The sequence below is a fragment of the Bos indicus x Bos taurus genome, chromosome 15 (assembly GCF_003369695.1).
Source record: "Bos indicus x Bos taurus breed Angus x Brahman F1 hybrid chromosome 15, Bos_hybrid_MaternalHap_v2.0, whole genome shotgun sequence".
Lineage (NCBI taxonomy): Eukaryota > Metazoa > Chordata > Mammalia > Artiodactyla > Bovidae > Bos > Bos indicus x Bos taurus.
This window is the reverse complement of record NC_040090.1, coordinates 57,249,733-57,273,052: the sequence shown is the minus strand read 5'-3', so window position 1 is coordinate 57,273,052 and position 23,320 is coordinate 57,249,733.

The following is a 23,320-nucleotide window of genomic DNA, read 5'->3' as shown; positions in this document are numbered from 1 at the left end:
GCCTGGCAGGCTACAGTTCATAGGGTTGCAAAGAGTCAGACATGACTGAGTGACTGAGCACACGACTGAGTGACTGAGCACATACAACCTTGCATTTAGACGATGCTGAACAAATCAATGAAAGATTGGATAAATGGAGAAATAGAATATGCTCTGGTTTTGGAGTCAAAACAACTAGATTTGGGCTCAGAATTCCAGTTAAGTCTTGCCAATGTTGTCTGAATAATTATCCCTAGAATCCTGTCTTCGGTCCAAGGATAAGAATTAAAGTTATTAAAGCATGTGTAAAAGTAGCTAGCCCAGCCAGATACAAGAAATCACATCTTATATGATTCCATTTACCTGAAATATCCAGAACAGGCAAATCGATAGAAAGTAGATCAGTGGTTGAAAGGGGCAGGGAAAAGGGAGTCCTGGACAGAAAAAGGACAATAGGCCAAAACTAAGGAAATGTGAATAAAGTATAGACTTTAGTTAATAACAGTGTATCAGTATTGGTTCATTAACTGTAACAAGTGAACAGACTAATACAGAAGGTAAATAACAGGAGAAACTGGATATGGGGGTTATGGGAGCTCTCAGTATTATTTTCATAATTTTTTCATAAAATGGAAGTTATCTAAAACAGAAAGCTTAATTTTTAAAAACTGAGTGGCCATTCAGACCTGGGAAATGGAAGAAAGAGTCTCAGTGATTTACCTGCCAGGGAGCATGAGGTGTCCCATCCCACATGCAGAAATGACCCTTCCCTGGAGGCTTGAGGGTTCAGGGAGGCAGCCTGCCTTGCCCATTCTTCCATAATCCATTCTTAGAGCTGCTCCCTTTGGTGTGTACCATGGGCAGTCACTGATTGCTTAAAATAATAATAATAAGATAAGAAAAGCTTGATGCAGAAAATATTTCTAAATGACTTTAACTAATGTCCTCTGGGCTTCAGGGTGGGTAATCAGGACCCCTTCTGTGTACAGGCAAATGTGATTACAGCGGGGCCTATATTGGTGGGTCTCTGAGCTCCCAGGCCCCCAGGCCACTGCCTGCCCTAACCACATTAGCAGCACCACAGCCATCCATCAGACTAATAGAGGGCCTGGGACTGGGCCTGGCCCTCCTGCAAGCAGCTAGGCTCTGCCATCAAGAGACATCTGGCTCCTACTTCTTCCTCATTGTTACCAGATCAAGGCTGTGGCTATGGGATGGACCTGCCTGTCTTGTCCCTTCCTCCTGCCCGCCTTGGCCACGCCACTGCATCCTCAGAGCTGCTTGGAGGGGGCTGGGGAGGGGGCTTCTTGCTGCCTGCAGACAGACCAAAGCTGGCTGGGGTGAGAGGCCACACTTCTAGCCACCATCTGCCTCCCACCCCCAGTTCAGCAGGCACCCCCCCTCTTCCACCCCTGCCATCAACTCTCCCTGTCTCCCTGGCCCAAGCCTGTCAAAAATAGAACTCGCTGGCAGCAGGAGCAGGAGAGTGGAAGGGGCAGGGGGTCTTGTTTACCTAACACCGTGCTAGTTGCTACAAAGGTCAAGGCCCATCTGCCAGGCAGCGGGTGCCAGGAAACCAGCTGCCTTCATGGCACGGGCACTAAGCATTAGTGAGGGGCAGGTGGACAGACCGAGTAACACACACACACACATACACACACACACACACACTTCAGGCCTAGAACTGACTTGGTAAGCCATGGGTAACACATTTGCTGTATGACTTGTGGCAAATGTTGAGACCTGCATTGGCTTATTGGCTTCTTCCTGTCATTTAAAATGCCCACATGCCACCATCCCCGCTTCTTGGGCAAGCTCAGGGAACGCGTTTTAATATGAGACTAAATTCAAGGTAATTAAGAAGCCTAATCAGCTTTTGTTTTCGGGGGAAGATAACCAACAACACTCTGACTCATTTTAAATCTGAACAGAAATAATTTGGAAGCACTTTGGCTTTGGGGCTAAATGTCAGTCAACTGAGAGTTGCCTTTTCAGGAGCCCATACGCCCTGACTCCCAGTTCTGCCGTTCTTCCTCACTGTGCTGCCTCAGTCCCTGTGGGAAGTCTGCTGAGACAGCTGATGCTGGGCAAGAAGGGAGCCACGGCCCCCGGGAGCATGCCAGGGCAGTGTGAACCGAGAGGAGTGGGCTGCTTCCAGCCTCAGAGTCTCCAACAGAGAAACGGATGGGATACCCCAGCCTGACCCTAAGAGGAAGAACTGGCTTTGAGGAACTTAAGGATGAATCACCCGCGCATGTCCCCTGCCAGCCCCCACTTCCCAGGACCTCACCTGTGGGCTCAGGGAGCTAGGAATTTGAGTGATGTCCCAGCAGGATCGCCCATTTTGGGGGTGTTTTATCTACACATAGGAAGACTGAAGAGCCTATTGTTGTTTAGTCGCTAAGTTTTATCTGACTCTTTTACGACCCCATGGACTGTAGCTTGCCATGCCCCTCTGTCCATGGGATTCTCCAGGCAGGAATACTGGAGTGGGTTGCCATGCCCTCCTCCAGGGGATCTTCCCGACCCAGGGATCAAACTTGAGTCTCCTGCATCTCCTGCATTGGCAGGCAGATATTTTACTACTGAGCTACCTGGGAAGCCCTAAGTGCGCATAGTCCAGGCAAACAGGCCTTTTGTTGACAGCAAGGGTGGCTGCTCACTGCCCTGAAGGAAGTGCTTAAAGGTGGACAAAGGCTCACCAGCGTGGACACACGCGGGTGCATGTTAGGAGCCGCTGAGACCCACTCACATCCAGAAACATTGGCGACTTCGGGCAGGGGACGAACTAGGGGCTCTGGGAGGCTTGTGCCAACTGTGTGACCCTAACAAGCCTCTTTCCTTCTCTGAATGTGCTTCTAATCTGTAAACTCTCAGACTTTTCCCGAGTGTCAATCTTCACAGTGCAGCAGAATCACTTGGAAAGCATTTTAAAAGTATACGTGTCCAAGGAAGCCCAGAGATCTGGGCTTAAGAAATGCCAGACCTTAAGCCAGGCCTAAGAAATGCCACTTAGCTTGTATTGGCCCAACTGGAGGGCTTATTAAAACCCAGGTTTCTGTGCTTCCCTGGTGGCCTAGTGGTTAAGAACCGCCTGCCAATGCTAAGGACACAGACTCTATCCCTGGTCCAGGAAGACCCCACATGCCATGGGACAATAAGCCTGTGAATTGCTACTGTACTGAACCCCCTACACCAAAGCCTGAGCTCCGCAACAAGAGAAGCCACCGCAGTGAGAAGCCCATGCACCACGATGAAGAGGAACCCTGCTCGTTGCCCCTGGAGACAGCCTGCACAAAGCAACGAAGACCCAGAACCCCATAAATAATACATAAATAAGTAAATATTTAAAATAAGATAAAACACAGATTCCTGGGCTCTGCCTTGAGAACTTACATTTCTAACAGGTTCCCAGATGATGCTGAGGATGCTGGCCCAGGGACCACACTTTGAGGACCACTGTCCTGGACCAGTGCCACTCAAAGTGTGATTCTCCAGAGTGGCAGCAATATTATTCTCTGCAAGTTTATCAGGAATGCAAATTCAGATGCCCTATTACAAATTTTAAGATAATATGTCCTTCTAGGACAATGAAGGGCTTCCCTCATAGCTCAGTTGGTAAAGAATCTGCCTGCAATGCAGGATACCCCGGTTCGATTCCTGGGTCAGGAAGATCCACTGGAGAAGGGATCGGCTACCTGCTCCAGTATTCTTGGACTTCCCTTGTGGCTCAGCTGGTAAAGAATCTGCCTGCATGAGAGACCTGGGTTCGATTCCTGGGTTGGGAAGATCCCCTGGAGTAGGGAAAGATTACCCACTCCAGTATTTGTTGGAGAAGACTCCTGAGAGTCCCTTGGACTGCAAGGAGATCAAACCAGTCAATCCTAAAGGAAATCAGTCCTGAATATTCATTGGAAGGACTGATGCTTAAGCTGAAGCTCCAATACTTTGGCCACATGATGTGAAGAACTGACTCAATAGAAAAGACCTCAGTGCTGGAAAGATTGAAGGCAGGAGGAGAAGGGGACGACAGAGGATGAGATGGTTGGATGGCATCACCAACTGGATGGACATGAGTTTGAGCAAGCTCTCGGAGTTGGTGATGGACAGGGAAGCCTGGCATGCTGCAATCCATGGGGTCGCAAAGAGTCAGACACGACTGAGCCACTGAACTGAACTGAACTGAGGGTGAAGAAAAGAATGGTGATGATGATGGTGCTGATAAGGAGCTGCAGAGAGGTCAAGGAGCAGGGAGCCTGGGTGAGAGAAGGGAGAAGCTGACCTGAGCCAGCCCCGTGTTGATGTCAATGGAGTGACTGTTGCCCTTCTCAGGGGTCTCTTCTCTCCTCTTGCCTTTCCATACTATTGTGAAAAGCTTTCATAAGACCTTTCCCTTGCCCTCAGGTATTAAATTTGCATAAATCACTGCTCAGCCCATACCCCCATCATCCACCATTATATCCAAGTCCATCACCTAGCTTGCATTACAAATAAAATATATATATACATATATATATGTATATGTGTGTGTGTGTATATATATATATGATTTGAATAACTGCCTGAAGACCCCAGGGCAAGGCTTTAATTCGTGTTTGATCCTGGCTGGTTGCTCTGTGCTAGAGCAGCAGATCCTCTCCATCAGCAAGGACTGAGTCACAGACTGAGCATGCCGTGACTGACCCCCTTCCTTGGCCTGCTGCCTGATATCTAGCAACAGCCCTTCCTCAAACCCTGAGCTTCATAAGTGCTGTGAGATGCTAAGAAGAGGAGTAGTACGGGTTGGTTGGGAGAACCCTGGCCTGGGAGACAAGAACCCTCAGGTTGCCTTGGGCTTAACTCCAATCTACTATGACCTTGACCCAGCCTACTCTCTCCAGATCTTAACATCACTCTCAGCAAAGTAGAAAAAGGCATCCTTGCTGGGTTCCTTCTGATGGGCTTGCAAGCTCCTATACACCAGACTACCCTTTGTTTGAAGTCTTCCTGTCCAGTCGCTATTGGGTTTCCTGTATTTAAAGAATATAGAGCAGACATCACCTGGAATGCCCCAAAGTCCCATTCCTTGTATCTTCACTCTGTGGAATGAAGCTTGGCCATGTGACTGATCTTGACAACATAAACATCAAAGTAAGAATAAGACCTTCTTCCAAGTGTGGTTCCATTACTTACCACATCACTCCGCTCCCATTCTGGGAACTGCCAGAAGAACCTGCTACATGTTACTTTAAATAGCCTCCTTGGTGGCAAATCTTCATCCTAGGAGGGTGGATCTGCTTGTTGGAAACAGCCCAAAGCTATCCAGAGCCAAGAATGGTGAATAGAGTGAGAGATTAAGGCTGGGAAATATCATTTTAGTCTAAAACAAGGTGTAACTGTAATTAAATCGATCCGAGGATTGGTCTGAATGGCCTCTAATGTCTCTTCAGCTCCAATACACTGTGATTTTCTTATATAGATAGAAAATGGATTCTGAAGGCAAATGAAAACATTCCACAGGTGTCTTGAAGGAAGTACCTTCAAAGGAATCTGTATAAAATTACTCCTCCCAGGATGACTCCTTTAAGAGGCAATTCTCCTTTAGAGGCATACTTTATTTCATGGCTTCAGAGGTTGTTTATTCTCACATTCTATCTCTGAAATCAGGATACAGAAGATGTTTAGGGGAGGGTCATATTTAAAGGGCGACATATTTTCTTTCTTACTGGTACATAAAGTAATTTCTATCAATGGCATCATGGATTCAGTGAAACACTGTAAATCCAAAACTATTCTGATTTTCAGTTATAGCTGCTTTAGAATCATACTTCTTATATCTTTCTCACTTCTCAGATAGTCTTGATTCTCAACTTTGGATGCACCAAAGACCAATTAAATCAAAATCTCTGGTGACAGAAATCAGGCATTATTAGTTTTTAAAGCTCTCCAGTTGTAAGGTCTATAACACCTTAAGGTAACTACAGCTCTCTGTAGCTCCATAAGAATCCAGGCTTGTAGGGAAGCCACGATCATGGCTGGACAGAGAAATGGAAGATTTTAGGAATAAATAGTGTTGAGCGCCTGGGTTGAGCCATGTCTAAAGTCTCCCATTAAACTTTGCCGTTTAGTAAGCAATAGATCTTCTGAGTTGTTTAAGCTGGTTCAACTTCTATGTATTTCTTGCAACATCCATAAAATGAAGCGTGTTAAATGCAATTGATTGGGCTGAGAAAGGAAAGCCCTGGGCAGTGAGAGTCCTACTATCCTGGGCCAGGAGATTGGTAATCCTTGTTCTGAAGTTGCAAATAACTGATTAAATGATGACCTTTTTTTTTTTTCCTTAAGACTCTTACCATCTATTTGCCAAGTTTTCAGCACCCCAGAATTTGTTAGCAAAATTTCAAAATGTTATAGACTGAAAGCTGACTTTTGAAGCCTTCATAAAGGCTTTACAACTAGGCTTTACAGCTATCTGAAAATGGTTCTAGAGAAGAAAATATGGATTTGCTAAGAGAAGCCCTTTTTAGCTTGTGGTCTGCAATATATATTTCTCAGGAGTCTGGCAATTAATAATTAGTCTTGCAGAGTTACAAAAGCCACACTGTCTACTTTGAGCTCAATTTCCTACAGGTTGAGGCAGGAAGCAAGAAACTATTCGGCAAAAGACAGATTAGGGCCCCAAAGAAGCCTGATCCCCCAGGTGTCTCTCAAAGACTCCTGCTAAGTATTTCCCCAAGGAAAGGATTTATCACTTCCCTGGCTAAAATGTAGCTATAAGCCAGACAACTTAGAGAGATGTTCTGACCCCAGTCGGAGGTTTCCAATTGCCCCAAAGTACAGAAAAGTAAAGCACTGATGCCAGGGCTGGTTGAGGGGATAGAAATTTACAGAGCCTGTTCTCAAAAATAATTTCTCTCATTTTAATAGTCCATGGTCCAAAAACAACAGGATCTGTTAGGATTGAGTTTAGTTGCCTCTCTAAAAGACTGACTAGTGACTTCACCAAAATATGTTTGCTTTTCCTATTATTCCCCTGAAATAAAAGATGCATCCCAGGCATAGAGCTAATATTTGACATATGATGAATAAATGAGTGACTGAATCAGCCCCAAGCACTATATACAATATAGTGCAACGGTATACAGCAAATAACACAATGCTTTCGAATTGTGGTGCTGGAGAAGAGTCTTGAGAGTCCCTTGAAAGGAGATCAAACCAGTCAATCCTAAAGGAAATCTACCCTAAATATTCATTAGAAGGTCTGTTGCTGAAGCTGAAGCTCCAATACTTTGGCCACCTGATATGAAACTGACTCACTGGGAAAAACCCTGTGGCTACGAAAGATGGAAGGCAAAAGGAGAAGGGGGTGGCAGAGGATGAGATAGTTAGATAGCATCACTGACCCAGTGGACATGAATTTAAGCAAACTCCAGGAGATAGTGAAGAACAAGGGAGTCTGGCATGCTACAGTCCATGGGGTCACAAAGAGTCAGATATGACTTAGCAATTGAACAGCAACAACATAACTCAAAATGAAGCAAAAGGACAGATGGTGGGAGCAGAGTTCCTCATTTTAGCATGTGAAAAAGGAAACCAGGATGAAAGATTTGGGACTTAATCCTATAGTCCTGAGCTGACCTCTTCTTCATCTCTCACAGGGATCTCCATTTTGCCAGGTAACAAACACCAGGGTCTTCCCTGGGGGTGTGGGTCTATGCTGAGGACCAGGACAGAGTCCTGTTTCCTAGGAATCTTTAATGTATTGGGTGATGGACAAGATGAATACGTCCAAACATCTGAATGCAGAGTTCCAAAGAATAGCAAGAAGAGATAAGAAAGCCTTCTTCAGCGATCAGTGCAAAGAAATAGAGGAAAACAACAGAATGGGAAAGACTAGGGATCTCTTCAAGAAAATCAGAGATACCAAAGGAACATTTCATGCAAAGATGAGCTCGATAAAGGACAGAAATGGTATGGACCTAACAGAAGCAGAAGATATTAAGAAGAGATGGCAAGAATACACAGAAGAACTATACAAAAAAGATCTTCACGACCCAGATAATCACAATGGTGTGATCACTGACCTAGAGCCAGACATCCTGGAATGTGAAGTCAAGTGGGCCTTAGAAAGCATCACTACGAACAAAGCTAGTGGAGGTGATGGAATTCCAGTTGAACTATTCCAAATCCTGAAAGATGATGCTGTGAAAGTGCTGCACTCAATATGCCAGCAAATTTGGAAAACTCAACAGTGGCCACAGGATTGGAAAAGGTCAGTTTTCATTCCAATCCCAAAGAAAGGCAATGACAAAGAATGCTCAAACTACCGCACAATTGCACTCATCTCACACACTAGGAAAGTAATGCTCAAAATTCTCCAAGCCAGGCTTCAGCAATATGTGAACCGTGAACTTCCTGATGTTCAAGCTGGTTTTAGAAAAGGCAGAGGAACCAGAGATCAAATTGCCAACATCCGCTGGATCATGGAAAAAGCAAGACAGTTCCAGAAAAACATCTATTTCTGCTTTATTGACTATGCCAAAGCCTTTGACTGTGTGGGTCACAATAAACTGTGGAAAATTCTGGAAGAGATGGGAATACCAGAACACCTGATCTGCCTCTTGAGAAATTTGTATGCAGGTCAGGAAGCAACAGTTAGAACTGGACATGGAACAACAGACTGGTTCCAAATAGGAAAAGGAGTTCGTCAAGGCTGCATATTGTCACCCAGCTTATTTAACTTATATGCACAGTACATCATGAGAAATGCTGGACTGGAAGAAACACAAGCTGGAATCAAGATTGCCGGGAGAAATATCAATAACCTCAGATGTGCAGATGACGCCACCCTTATGGCAGAAAGTGAAGAGGAACTCAAAAGCCTCTTGATGAAAGTGAAAGTGGAAAGTGAAAAAGTTGGCTTAAAGCTCAACATTCAGAAAACGAAGATCATGGCATCCGGTCCCACCACCTTCATGGGAAATAGATGGGGAACAGTGGAAACAGTGTCAGACTTTATTTTTCTGGGCTCCAAAATCACTGCAGATGGTGACTGCAGCCATGAAATTAAAAGACACTTGCTCCTTGGAAGGAAGGTTATGACCAACCTAGATAGCATATTCAAAAGCAGAGACATTACTTTGCCAACAAAGGTTCATCTAGTCAAGGCTATGGTTTTTCCTGTGGTCATGTATGGATGTGAGAGTTGGACTGTGAAGAAGGCTGAGTGCTGAAGAATTGATGCTTTTGAACTGTGGTGTTGGAAAAGACTCTTGAGAGTCCCTTGGACTACAAGGAGATCCAACCAGTCCATTCTGAAGGAGATCAGCCCTGGGATTTCTTTGGAAGGACTGATGCTAAAGCTGAAACTCCAGTACTTTGGCCACCTCATGTGAAGAGTTGACTCATTGGAAAAGACTCTGATGCTGGGAGGGATTGGGGGCAGGAGGAGAAGGGGACGACAGAGGATGAGACGGCTGGATGGCATCACTGACTCGATGGACATGAGTCTGAGAATTCCGGGAGTTGGTGATGGACAGGGAGGCCTGGCGTGCTGCGATTCATGGGGTTGCAAAGAGTCGGACACGACTGAGCGACTGAACTGAACTGAAGAAGCCAGAAAAAAACAAGAAATAGGTCATCCTCTAGAGCTTGCCAACACATTGATTTTAGTTCAATGAAACCAGTGTCAAACTTCTGACCTTCAGAACTATTAAATGATAAATTTCTGTTGTTTTAAGCCACTGAATATGTGGTAATTTTTACAGCAGCAATATAAAACTAACACATCAGAATACACAAAATTACAAAATACACAAAAAATTACTCCAACTCAATACTAAGACTAAGAATCCAATATAAACATTGGCAAAAGATATAAATAGACATTTCACTAAAGATACATGAATGATCAGTAAGTACAAGGAAGAATGCCCAACATCATTAGCAATTAGGGAAATGCAAATCAATATAGTTATCCCTCTATATCCATGGGGGGTTGGTTCCAGAACGCCTGTGGATACCAAAATCCAAGGATGCTCAAGTCCTTATATAAAATGTCATGGTACTATCATCCCTCTGTACCCACAGATACAGGACCAGCAGATGCAGAGGGCCAGCTGTACCATAATGAGATACTGCTGTACACCCACTGCTGCTGCTGCTGCTGCTGCTAAGTCGCTTCAGTCGTGTCCAACTCCATGCAACCCCATAGACGGCAGCCCACCAGGCTCCCCCGTCCCTGGGATTCTCCAGGCAAGAACACTGGAGTGAGTTGCTATTTCCTTCTCCGGTACACCCACTAGGATGGCTATAATTAGAAAGACATACAGTAACAAGTCTTGGTGAGGATATAGAGAAACTGGAAGGTCATACATTGCTGGTGGGAATGCAAAAGAGGGTGAAATGGCTTGGCATTTTCTTCAAATGTTTATTATAGATTATATGATAAATATAAATATGGAGCATACAAATATGTGGACCAGTAATCCCACTCCTCAGTATCAACCCGTGAGAAACAAAGCCATATGCATGTGAATATTGCATGTGAACATCTATGACAGCATATTGTTATTTTTATTGACGTATAGTTGATTTACAATGTTGAGTTAGTTTCAGGTATACAGCAAGGTGATGCAGATATATAGATATAGATATATGTAGTCTTTTTCAAATTCTTTTCCATTCTAGGTTATTACAAGTTATTGAATATAGCTCCCTGTGCTGTACAGTAAGTCCTTGTTTTTTTTAATCTATTTTATATATGGTAATATATGTCTCTACTCAAGTTCTTTATTTATCCTCCCCTTCTTCCCCTTTGGTAACACTAAGTTTGCTTTCTATGTCTATGAATCTGTTTCTGTTTCATAAATAAGTTCATTTGTATAACTTTTTTAGATTCCACATATAAGAGATATCATATGATATTTCTCTTTCTCCGTCTGATTCACTTAGTATGCAAATCTCTAAATTCATCCATGTTGCTGCAAATTTCATTCTTTTTTATGGATGAGTAATATCCCACTGCTGCTGCTGCTGCTGCTGCTGCTAAGTCGCTTCAGTCATGTCCGACTCTGTGCGACCCCATAGACGGCAGCCCACCAGGCTCCCCCGTCCCTGGGATTCTCCAGGCAAGAACACTGGAGTGGGTTGCCATTTCCTTCTCCAATGCATGAAAGTGAAAAGTGAAAGGGAAGTCGCTCAGTCGTGTCCGACTCTGCGAAACCCCATGGACTGCAGCTCACCAGGCTCCTCCATCCATGGGATTTTCCAGGCAAAAGTACTGGAGTGGGGTGCCATTGCCTTCTCCGAATATCCCACTAGGAGAAGGAAATGGCAACCCACTCCAATATTCTTGCCTGGGGAATCCCGGGGATGGGGGAGACTGGTGGGCTGCGGTCAATGGGGTCGCACAGAGTCAGACACAACTGAAGTGACTTAGCAGCAGCAGCAGCAGCAATATCCGACTATGTTTCTATACCACGTTTTCTTTATCCATTCATTTGTTGAACAGTTAGGTTGCTTCTGTGTTTTTGACTATCGTAAACAGTGCTGTTATGAACACTGCCGCACATATATCTCTTCAAATTAGAGTTTTCATCTTTTTTCCAGATACGTGCCCAGGAATGAGATTGCTGAATCATATGGTAACTCTATTTTTAGTTTTTAGGGACCCTCCATACTGTTCTTCATAGTAGCGTCACCGATTTACATTCCCACCAACAGTGTAGGAGGGTTCCCTTTTCTCTACACCCTTCCATTTTGGGGTAATTAAACTGTTGTAAAATTAGATTGTGAAGACAGTAGCACAATTCTGTAAATAGACTAAAAATCATTGAATTGTACACTCAAAACGAGTGAAGTTTATGGCATGTAAATTATGTCTCAATAAAGCTAAAGGAGAAGAAGGAAGTGAACTCTGCACTGTGGAGCTGCCAAATCCCGCCTGTGAGCGCTTCCTGGAGGCGGCGGATGGCGGTGCATTGAGAATTCACATCCATGGAGAATTGCCTGGGTTCCTCATTGTATTGATTAAATATAGAGTTTGATTTTATCTCAGGAGCCTACAGCATTGGGCAGGTTGGCCAGAACTTTCCAATGAGAGAAAGGTATCTTTTGGGGGAGCACTCTCTGAGAGAGGAAAGATTGGGGAGTGAATTTGGCCAGAGGGAAGGTTGGCTACCATACCCACAATTTCCAACCAGAAAATAAGCCATAGGCAAACATATTTAGAAAACATGAGACAAATTTTACAAAACCAGGCTGACCCAGAGGGTCCCCAGCCTCTGGGTAGAGCCATATTAACCTCGGTCTGCAGCCTGTCCCCCAAGGGCACAGGGAAGAGAGGCCAGGAGTGGGCTCCAGGGAAAGGATGTTGAGTTGCAGCCCACGTAATGAATGGCACCAACCGAACAGGCAGGAGACTCTTGTAGGAATCAGCCTGCTCTAAAAGCAGGACCCGGACTGCTGCGTTCTGAGTACATGAAGCCCATCCTCATCCATCTATCTTCACACCTGAGAGAGAGAAGGTGCAATAACAAGCATCTTGATATATATGCGTCTACAATCTGGTTATGAGGTTATCAAGCAAGAAAGACGCCCCCAGGGAATGCATATGCTTTTTTTCATGGAGGAATCGGAGAGTAAATAGCTGAAATTTATCTTGAGGGAGATAATAGAAGCACTTTTTTAAATTGTGGAAAAAACAATATTTTTCCCCAGAGCATTCAAGCCCTTCCAGGTTTTGATCATGTTTCTCATTAATGGGCCTCCACGCCAGATTCATCTTAGGTTCATGGGAAAAGAAAGGAAGTGGATCTGTTTTGGCCAGTGGTTTTAATCCAAGCCAAGTATGGGGAGGGGAGAGAAGAGAAGCCCAGCCACCCCAAACCAGGCCTCTGTTTTGCCCAGCCTCAGGGAGTCTAAGAAGGTGGCCCAAGAGCATACACTGCCAGTGACCTCAGGGGCACTGTACATTCTGGAAGAAGGCATGGCTTCTAAGTCTGTCTGTCTGCTGGGATCTCTATATGCCATCACTGCCTTGGTGAGAGACATTGGTCTCTTTGCCTGCATAAATGTAAATACCAAATGTATTTACTCTACTGACCTATTTGTGTAAGAACTATCTTTGCTGGCTGAAACAGTCAATGAGATCATGAATATGGAAGCTTTTATGAACCAAAAAGAACTGGTGGTGGGGGAGGCTGGGGGTGGTGGTTACAAAGGAGGTGGTAGGGATAAGCATTTTACTGAATACAGTCAGGCATCAAGCTCTTTCCTTTTATTTTATAAATATTTATTTTTTAAAAAGCTTGCAAGGTAGACATTTCCACTTACACAGGGAGAAACGGAGGCTTAAAAATTACACATGGCATGTCTGACCCAGTCTATAATTGGCAGTGCGAGATTTGAACCCCAGGTCTGTAGGACTCCAAATCCACAGCTGGCCCTGAAGATTGGCCATGGATGTTATTAGACTAAAAGTACCTTTGGGACCATGACTGGCACTGGACTCCTTCCTGTTTGGAGTTTCAAGCAAACCACTGTGCTGCCGGGGATGCAAAAATATCCTCCGAGTCACTAGCACAGCAGTCCTGGTATCTCTGACTTGTCGTTTAGAAATCCTCTTTGATCTCTTCTTCCTCTGCTTAGCGAGCAAGTCCCTAACTCAAAGCACTCAGATGGTCCCCTCCCCAGGAGAGGTAGGAAGAGGGTGAGGGGTTGGGGTGGTTCCTGTCCCTGGCTTAGCCATCATCTTTTTTCAGAGGTGGCAGATGCTTGTCCAGGCTCAGCACTCAACCTCTCTGAGTCTTGATCTCCAAACTGAAAGGTTGGACCAGGTTGATGCTTTTCAAACTTAGGTCACCACAACTCTCAGTAAGAAATATATGTTCTCTGACAACTCAGTTCAAGTGCAGGCATTTTTCTTTCCACAAAACAAAGCTAATCCATGCTACACATGCATATGTATATGCACTCTACTATTTTTCTATTTTACTCTGTTTTTTTAATCCTGGTCACAGTCCATTAATTGGTTTGATTTCACTTCCCAAAGGGATTGAGACCCACAGTTTGGAAGATCCCATTCTAGACACTCTCTAATGACCATTCCAGCTGTGACACTTGATGAATCTTTACCCAGCCTTCCCCTCCTTCAGAGGGGGTCCTTCTGAGCTGATGAGCTACTGTGGAGCCAGCCAGGGCTCTCTCCCTCCCTGTCCTTGGGAATGTTTCTCCTGCCAACCTGTTTCTTGTGTACATGTTACCTTCATGAATTCCTCAAAGTAAAAAGACTCACTCAAGGCCACAGCACTAGTAGCTGGAACAAGGACTTTAACCTGCACAGCCTGATTGCATGCCCCAGCCTTTCACACCAAGACCTGCCTCCTGACAAGCACCCTGTGGTCTGGCAGCACCCAGGCCTTCCAGGAAGAAGCCCCCTTCCCTCCTGTTTCACTTCTGAATCCAGCTCTTGTCTTTCTACATCCAGCATCCTCAGCTTTTTGTTGCCTCTCAGCACACACTCTCCAGCCTGTCTCTGATATCTGTCAGTGTCGGGGTATACCTGGGTTGTGTGTGTGTGTTTAGGGATGAGGGAAAGGTAAGTCAGTCCATTTTGATCCATCTTGTCCATGGGCATATTTCTGAATTAGTCCCACGGGAGAAGACATTCTGCATTCTGCAGGTTTTAACTGGTCAAATAGAATATGTGTCATTAAAGTTGTATCTTCTAGTTCCCAAGTGGACCTTTGACTCCTCTCACCAAAGATCACCCCCATGCCATTTGTGATGTGGCCAGATTTTATTTTCTTGGAGTCCAAAATCAATGTGGACATTGACTACAGCCACAAAATTAAAGGATGCTTGCTCCTTGGAAGGAAAGCTATGACAAATCCAGACAGCATATTAAAAAGCAGAGACATCACTTTGCCAACAAAGGTCCATATAGTCAAAGCTATGGTTTTTCTAGTAGTCATGTACAGATGTGAGACTTGAACTATATAGAAGGCTGAGCACTGAAAAATTGATGCTTTCAAATCATGGTGCTTGAGAAGACTCTTGAGAGCCCCTTGGTCTACAAAGAGATCAAACCAGCCAATCCTAAAGGAAATCAACCCTGAATATTCACTGGAAGAACTGATGTTAAAGCTGAAGCTCCAATACTTTGGCCACCTGACGTGAAGAGTCAAATCACTGGAAAAGACCCTGATACTGGGAAAGACTGAAGGCAAAAGAGGAAGGAAGCAGCAGAGGATGAGATGATTAGATAGCATCACCAACTCAATGGACATGAGCCTGAGCAAACTCCAGGAGACAGTGAAGGACACAGAAGCCTATCATGCTGCAGTCCATAGGGTTGCAAAGAGTCAAACATGACTTAGCGACTGAACAACAAGCCAGGAGTCTCACAGAGGCAGAGCTAGGGATGCTGGGAGAGGTGGAGAGATGCCGTGTATGGCATCCTGGCTGTGAATACACAGGAGGCCATCATGGACATTGCCACTCAAAACTTCACATGGCAGGGATTTCCCTGATGGTCCAGTGACTGAGACTTTGCACTCCCAATGCAGTGGGCCCAGGTTTGATCCCTAGTCGGGGAACTAAATCCCAGATGCTGCATGTAAGAGTTCACAGAATGCAACTAAAGATCCCACAAGCCACAGTGAAGATCGACGATCCCAAGTGTCCCAACCAAGACTTGGCACAGTCAAATAAATAAATAAATAAAACACTTTTTTAAAAAAAGAACTTACATGGCAGACATGAGTCTCTCACCCCAGAAGGACATCTGCAAGCAAAGTTCTGGCTTGAGAATTTTAATGGCTATTAATTACTGTGTATGAGAGCTTAGGTATCAAGGACAGATGGAGAATGATAGCTAGATAACAGTTGAAGGCTGTTAAATAATAGTAGCAGTTAGATGGTAGGTAACTATAGATAGTAGAGAATAAAAAGTAGCTGATAGATTAGAGCACATAGCAGATAATAGATAGTAGCCAATAGTAGATCACAGATAACAAATGGAAGATACTGGATAATGGTTTAAGATAATAGAAGCTGATAGTGGATAATAGTGGATGGTTGATAAGAGTAGCTAATAATGGATAATAGGAGCTGGGTGATAATGGTAGCTAATGGTGGCTAATAGTCCGTAAGTGATAATAGTTGCTAATAGAGGGCAGTGCTAATAGCGGATAATAGTGGCCGGCTGTAGATCACAGCTGATAGCTCACAGGTAGTGGCCTGCTCACTAAATACCGAGCAGCGTGGAGTTCCATTTATCATCCTAAAAGGCTTTAGGACTCTCTTGGACATTCTTGGGTAAGCCTGTTCTGATGTCTCTGTAACTAAGATAGGGGTGGGGTGGTCAGAGATACTCAGCCCAGTTAGTCACAAAAACTGGTTTCCAGTTTAAGTTCCTTCATTAGCCAGCTGCAGGATCTTGGACCCACCATGTAACCCCTATGATTTCTCATGTCTAAAGGAGGAGGTGGTTCCTATTCCTTGTCCAGCCACTGCAGAGGGCAAAATGAGGGTAACTGGCAGCTGCAAGGACACATCATCATTTCATAGTAAGATGCAGAATCAAACGGTTGGCGGAGCTGGCAAAGGCCCAGCTACAAGAGGCCAACCTCTAGGCCCTGGTTTGTGGGCAGGAGGATGACAATGTTTTCCATGCTCACAGTGAGCAGGTTCATAGCCAGGGCAGGGATGGCACATGATTGACAGGCTAACCCAACCGCAGGAGGGCCAGGGATGCCCTTCCCTGGCCTTTCACCAGTGTTCACATTCTGGACGTTCTCCTAACACTGCCCAGTGGATTCTGTCACTTGCTGACGGCGTCCTCCATTCTACTTCAAACAAAATCCAGACACTTCATCGGGACCTACAAGGTCCTTTCTTTTTTTTTTTTTTTGGACTGTGCTGGGTCTTCATTGCAGTGCTCAAGCTTCTCTTGTTGCAGAGCACAGGCTCTAGAGTGCACAGGCTCAGTAATCGCAGCCCATGGCTTAGCTACTCTGTGGCATGTGGGATCATAGTTCAGGCATCAAACCACATCCCTTGCATTGGAAGGCAGATTCTTAACCACTGGACCAGCAGGGGAGTCCCAGGACCTATCAGGTTCTTTTTAATCTGGTCCTTTCCTAGCCTTCTGATCTCAGTCTAGCCTTCTCCCCCGTCACTGTCACTAGCTCAAGGGCTTCTGCTTGTTCCTCAAACAAGTCAGACACATTCCCATGGGGCCTTTACACTTAGTCTCACATCCACATCCCTGAGCTCTGAGCATGCAGGTTCCTTCTCAACTGCTGCCCCTCAAAGAAGACGTCCCACTTGGAATCACACTCCATCACATCACCCCATTCTATTTCCTGTGTAGCACTTAATCTCCCTCTTAAATCAAATCCCCATCATCTTCTTTGTTGCTGTTGTTCCGTTGCTAAGTCATGTCTGACTCTCTGCAACCCCCTGGACTGTAGCCCGCCAGGCTCCTCTGTCCATGAGATTCCCCAGGCAAGAATACTGGAGTGGAATCCTGCCGTTTCCTTCTCCAGGGTATTTTCCCAACCCAGGGATTGAACCCAGGTCTCTTGCATTGCTCCTGCTTTGCAGATGGATTCTTTACTGATGAGTCACCAGGGAAGCCCATCATCTTCTTTATTTACTCGTTAAGTCACTCAGTGTCTCTCTACCCCATTCAAATGCAACTTTTAAAGTCAAAGCCCTAGGTATCTCTTCATTGAAATCTCCCAGCACCTAGAACAGTTCCTGGCACAAAGCAGTGTATTAATGAGTATTTATTGAACGAATCAGTGAATGAAGAAAAGGCCATTGCAACCACAATGAGATGGCAGCTTTGGAGCCAGAGGGGCTGGGGTTCTGAGAGTGCTTCACTTTAAACTGGTGTTGAGACGTTGAACAAGTTACTTAACCCCTCTATTATCTTTAGTTTACTCAACTAAGAACATCAAGATGATATTGACAATGTTGGACTTGATGTGAGCCCTGTGCTCCCTAAAATTGAGAAATCCTGCCACCCTTCTGTGTTTCTAGACATGACTAATCACTAAGGACCACCCTGCTCTCCTAATTCTGGGATAAGAGACACTTCTATCCGTCCTTCTGACTCCTGTGAAATTTGCGGATGTCTCCCTTGTTTAGCTGCCCCCATGAACCCCTAGGCCCCATATCATTGCTTTGAAACTCTCCTCACTCACCCGCATTTTCCCCATTGCAAATAGTCTTAATGCACTTAATTGTCCAGTGCATTCTGTCTTCCACAAAATGTCTTCCCCTTGCAGAGTTAGTATGAGGATTAAATGGAATAACGTGTGAAAGTTGTATTGCACAGCACCTTCAGCATAATTTTCCCTCAGTGGGATTCAAATGATCTCCAGCCTTCTCTAGATTGAGGCAGAGTATTGGTCCACTCACAGGTCAGAGAAGAATTAACCACAAAGCATATTCAGTAACTCAGGACTCTAATCCTTATTATCTCTGCTCCCATGAAAAGGACGAGAGCAAAATGCCTACCCTGTTTTATATATATAGTGTTTATATGTCTATACATATACACATATCAATATATATCCATATATATAATTTCCAAATACATATTTTCATATGTATGTACAATGATATGCATTAATATACAAATATAATGTGTGGTACATATTAAATATTAGCCATTTGGTGTCAACTATGTGCTGTGTGACAAGCACTATGTACTAATCATTACTATTCCCATTTTGAGGGTCTGAAAGAAGGTAAGGAATTTGTCCAAGATCTTACAACTAATTAATGACAAAACTGGGAACTGAACCTAGGTCTAGCTAACCCCCAAACTCATGCATTTTTCCGCTACATCATCATCTATTACTCATTTAACATGTATCTTGAGTGCCTGCTCTGGATTTGTCATATGTAGAATAGAAAAGGGTCGTTCATCCAGGTGTTTCCCTAAGAAAGCTCCTGATCTGCTTCCAAGGCAAGACAGACTCTGGGAACCATGAGACCACACAAGACAGAGTTAGCAAGGCTTGAGGGAGAGGCCCAGAGAAGAGTAAGAGCAGCGAGCACCAAGGAGGCGGGAGGGGCACCGCTTCGTGCGTGTGCTCAGTAAACAGACTGGAGGAATGAATGATTTAATTAAGGTTAAAGGGCGTGATGGGATTTAATTTGATCTGTAAGTATTACTCACCCCAGCATCTCTGGTCCTTTCATTGCCATAAAGATGGGCGTGAGGAGAATCATCCTGACCTCCGTGGACTTCTGTGTGTTTTCCACCTGCCAACACTCCCAGGAGAACTGGCTTTGCCTCCCCGGGGAGAAGACTCTCAGTTAGGGACCCCAGGCCTCTAGTGGGCAGCACTGTGCCTCCTAGTTCCCCCACGTGACCATCTCCTAAGAGCCTCCCCCATCCCGCTGAATATTTTTAAGTTATGGAAATGAAGGAACAGGCATATTCTTCAATTCCCTGCATGGCATGGTGGCCATTAACCAATTAATGGCTGGGCAGGTGCCAGCCAGTAGGGTAATTATTAGATGGTAATTACCATATCATTACAAGGTAAATATAGGGTCGGACTGTCATCCACCCCAAAGAGGGCAACTGGGAATTCATTTTATTCCTATTAAGCATAATTATTCCCCAGTCTCTGGGAACCTGTGATTTCCAATATAATTATATAGTGTTTGCCAATTCTATCCACGTGGGAAGGGGGTTCAAAAGCAGACAATGAGGGGCGGCCTGGGGAGGCATGGAGCAGGAGCTGGAAGCTCACAGCAGTGTCAGGGTTTGGAAGCTAAATCAGTTGGGCATATCTGAAGACAAAGGGGCACAGTAGAGAAAGAGAAAAAGAGATTTCATTGAGGTTTAATAGAATGCCCTTCTCTGAACTTCTAGAAAACACATTATAAAGGTCTTCATCACCCCCAGTCTCCCATCGATGAGACCATTCACTCATCCCTTCCATCCAAAGCTGATGAGGGAATATGACCAAATGTCAGAGAGGATGCACAGCCCTGGAGATAGAGAGGAACACAGAGCAGGAAACTGGTTTGGTTTTTTTTTTTTTTTTTGGCTGTTTCAGGTCTTGGGCCACTTGGGATCTTCATTGCCACTCGCAGGCTCAGTAGTCGTGGCAAGTGTGGCTTGCCACATGGCATGTGGGAACTTAATTCCCTGACCAGGGGTCGAACCTGCATCCTCTCCATTGGAAGGCAAATTCTTAACCACTGGACCACCAGGGAAGTCCCCAGAAACCCACTTTGTTTTGTTCTGTTTGGGGTATTCTTTTTTTTTTTTTTTACATTTTTTAAAATTTATTTTTAATTGGCGGATAATGGCTTTATAATGTTGTGTTGATTTCTGCTGTACAACATGAATCGGTCACAAGTACACACATATCCTCTCCCTCCTGAACCTTCCTCCCACATCCCCTTCTCACCCCTCTACACTGTCACAGAGCACTAGGTTGAGCTCCCTGTTTTACCCAGCAACTTGCCACTTGCTGTTTTACCTATGGCAATGTAGATGTTTCAATGTTTTGCTCTCAATTTGCGCCACCCTCTCCTTCCCCCGGGAGAAGGCAATGGTACCCCACTCCAGTACTCTTGCCTGGAAAATCCCATGGATGGAGGAGTCTGGTGCACTGCAGTCATGGGGTCTCTAAGAGTCGGACATGACTGAGCGACTTCACTTTCACTTTTCACTTTCATGCATTGGAGAAGGCAATGGCAACCACTCCAGTGTTCTTGCCTGGAGAATCCCAGGGATGGGGGAGCCTGGTGGGCTGCCATCTATGGGGTCGCACAGAGTCGGACACGACTGACGCGACTTAGCAGCAGCAGCAGCAGCTCCTTCCCCCACAGCATCCATAAGTCTGTTCTCTATGTCTGCATCTCTATTCCTGCCCTGCAAATAGGTTCATCAGCACCATTTGTCTAGATTCCATATATATGTGTTAATATACTATATTTGCTTTTCTCTTTCTGACCTACTTCATTCTGTATAACAGACTCTAGGTTCACCCACCTCAATTCAACTGACTCAAATTCATTCCAGGAAGCCTGTTTTTAAGGAACCAAGTCGAGGCAGAGCTCATGCTATCTTCATTTCTCAATTTATAGGTAGGGAAACTGAGGTTTCCTGGTTGGCTCCACATGCTCAGCTCTCTCCAAGAAATAGAATTAAAAATCCAAAGAGCAGAAGGTTGTCTACAATGCCCAAAAATGCAAACTGAGAACTTTTAATGCTTGACAGGAGCTGCGCAGGTGTGACAATTGAGACATAAAGTTGATAAAGCATCCTAGGTGCTGCAGAGTGAGGTGCTGGAGGCCAGGGTTCCCAGGCATGGAAGATGTGAAGCTCTGACCCAGAGCAATGTGGGAGCGATCCGGAGACACCGCTTTTCATGCTAATGTGGAATAAGGCCATATATCACCTTTAAAGAGAACCTGACTGTAATAAACATTTACACCAAAACTATTTCCTATAAATCAAGCAACAAATCCCTGGTCTATCTGAGACATGCTTTGTGTCTGGGAGTCTTGCTTTTAAATCAAGCGTTATAATTTGCTTCAGAAATGTTTTGCCAAAAGGTTAAAATATACATAGTCATAGCTCATCAATCTCATGGGTGGGTAAGAAAACCCTTTAGGTTTTATTATTCAAGACTTCTTTTGATTTCCTAACTGGTTACCCTGTAGATCTCTACTGGTTATACTGCAGACTCTAGGGCACTGGATTGGGCAGGATGGGTTGCTGGTTGAGTAGAAGAGAAGGCAGGAGAATTAACTAGATCAAAGGCTTTTGAGTACCTACCAGTGATATAACAACAACAGCACAAAGAATTATAACAGCAACAAAAATATTGTAAATTGCTCAATTGGGGTTGGCCAAAAAGTTCATTTGAGTTTTTCCAAAAGATGTTACAGAAAAAAAAGTCTGAATGAACTTTTCTGGCCAACCCAATACAATGATCTGCTGCTGCTGCTAAGTCACTTCAGTCATGTCCGACTCAGTGCGACCCCAGAGATGACAGCCCACCAGGCTCCCCCATCCCTGGGATTCTCCAGGCAAGAACACTAGAGTGGGTTGCCATTTCCTTCTCCAATGCATGAAAGTGAAAAGTGAAAGTGAAGCTCAGTCGTGTCTGACCCTCAGCGACCCCATGGACTGCAGCCTACCAGGCTCCTTCATCCATGGGATTTTCTAGGCAAGAGTACTGGAGTGGGGTGCCATTGCCTTCTCCAATACAATGATCATTACAGGCATAAACCCATTATAAGTGAGGCACAGAGGTGGCACAAAGAATAAAGTGGAGAACAAGATGGATGGGGTCCTGCCTTCATGGAATCTATAGTTGAGCAATTTACAAGAACGTTTACATTTTGTGTTACACTGAAACTCTGCAACCCGGTAGAATTATCCCCATTGTATTGATGAAGCCACATGAACTGCTCCACTCTGCACAGCTAGAAATGGGCAGAGCAGGGATTTCAACCCAGATCTCTCTGCTTTCAGTGCTTTTCCTATGCACTTCCTACCCCACCCCACCCCCCAGCACTCTCTGTGTACAGAGAAGCACACACAGTTCTTAGAACACTAAAAACCCCTTCACCTCCATTCCCAGGTGGCCCTGCAAGTGTGACGTGTTGTCTCCTGTCTACTCCACCTGCCAATAACCACTCTCCAATTGTGTTTATTAGCTTTGTGGCACACAGTTACCGTAGCAGTAAATTACCCTCAACAATACAGTACTCCTATGATTTTCGACTAGTAATGGAATTACTATTTTTGTTTGTTTTAAAGCTATAGCCATAAAATAGGCTCCCAACAATACTCTCGCAGTTGTTTTTTTTTTTTTTTTTAACGTCTTTAAAATTTACTGGAAGTGATAACTGTAATAACAGAATGCCTGTAAACACACAAGTGGTCTTCTCGGAAAAAGAGGGGCGGGGGGCTTTGGTTTCCATCATGAAAGATGAATGGTTGGGAGCACAGAAAGAAAAGATGGAGGTGCCCTTGGAGGTTTAAAGAGGTCTGTGATGTTTGATGAGCCACCCCTTCTCCCTGCCAGGAGCATCCAAGAGGGAATTCATAAAGAGAAAGGAAGCTGAAGGACAATTGAATATGCTGGTTCTGGCTCCTCCTTGGGAAGGTGGGCGTGAACAATGTTGGCCACACCCCCTGTAGTTTCTAGGCATCAGTCCAGAGTCTGGGGACAAACAGGAAGACAAAGGCACACAAAAGCAGAAACCAGGATGGTAGACCTAATCTGCAACCTTCTGTAAGGTTAAAGTGCTAGTTGCTCAGTAGTGTCCGACTCCTTGTGACCCCATGGAGTGTAGCCCGCCAGGC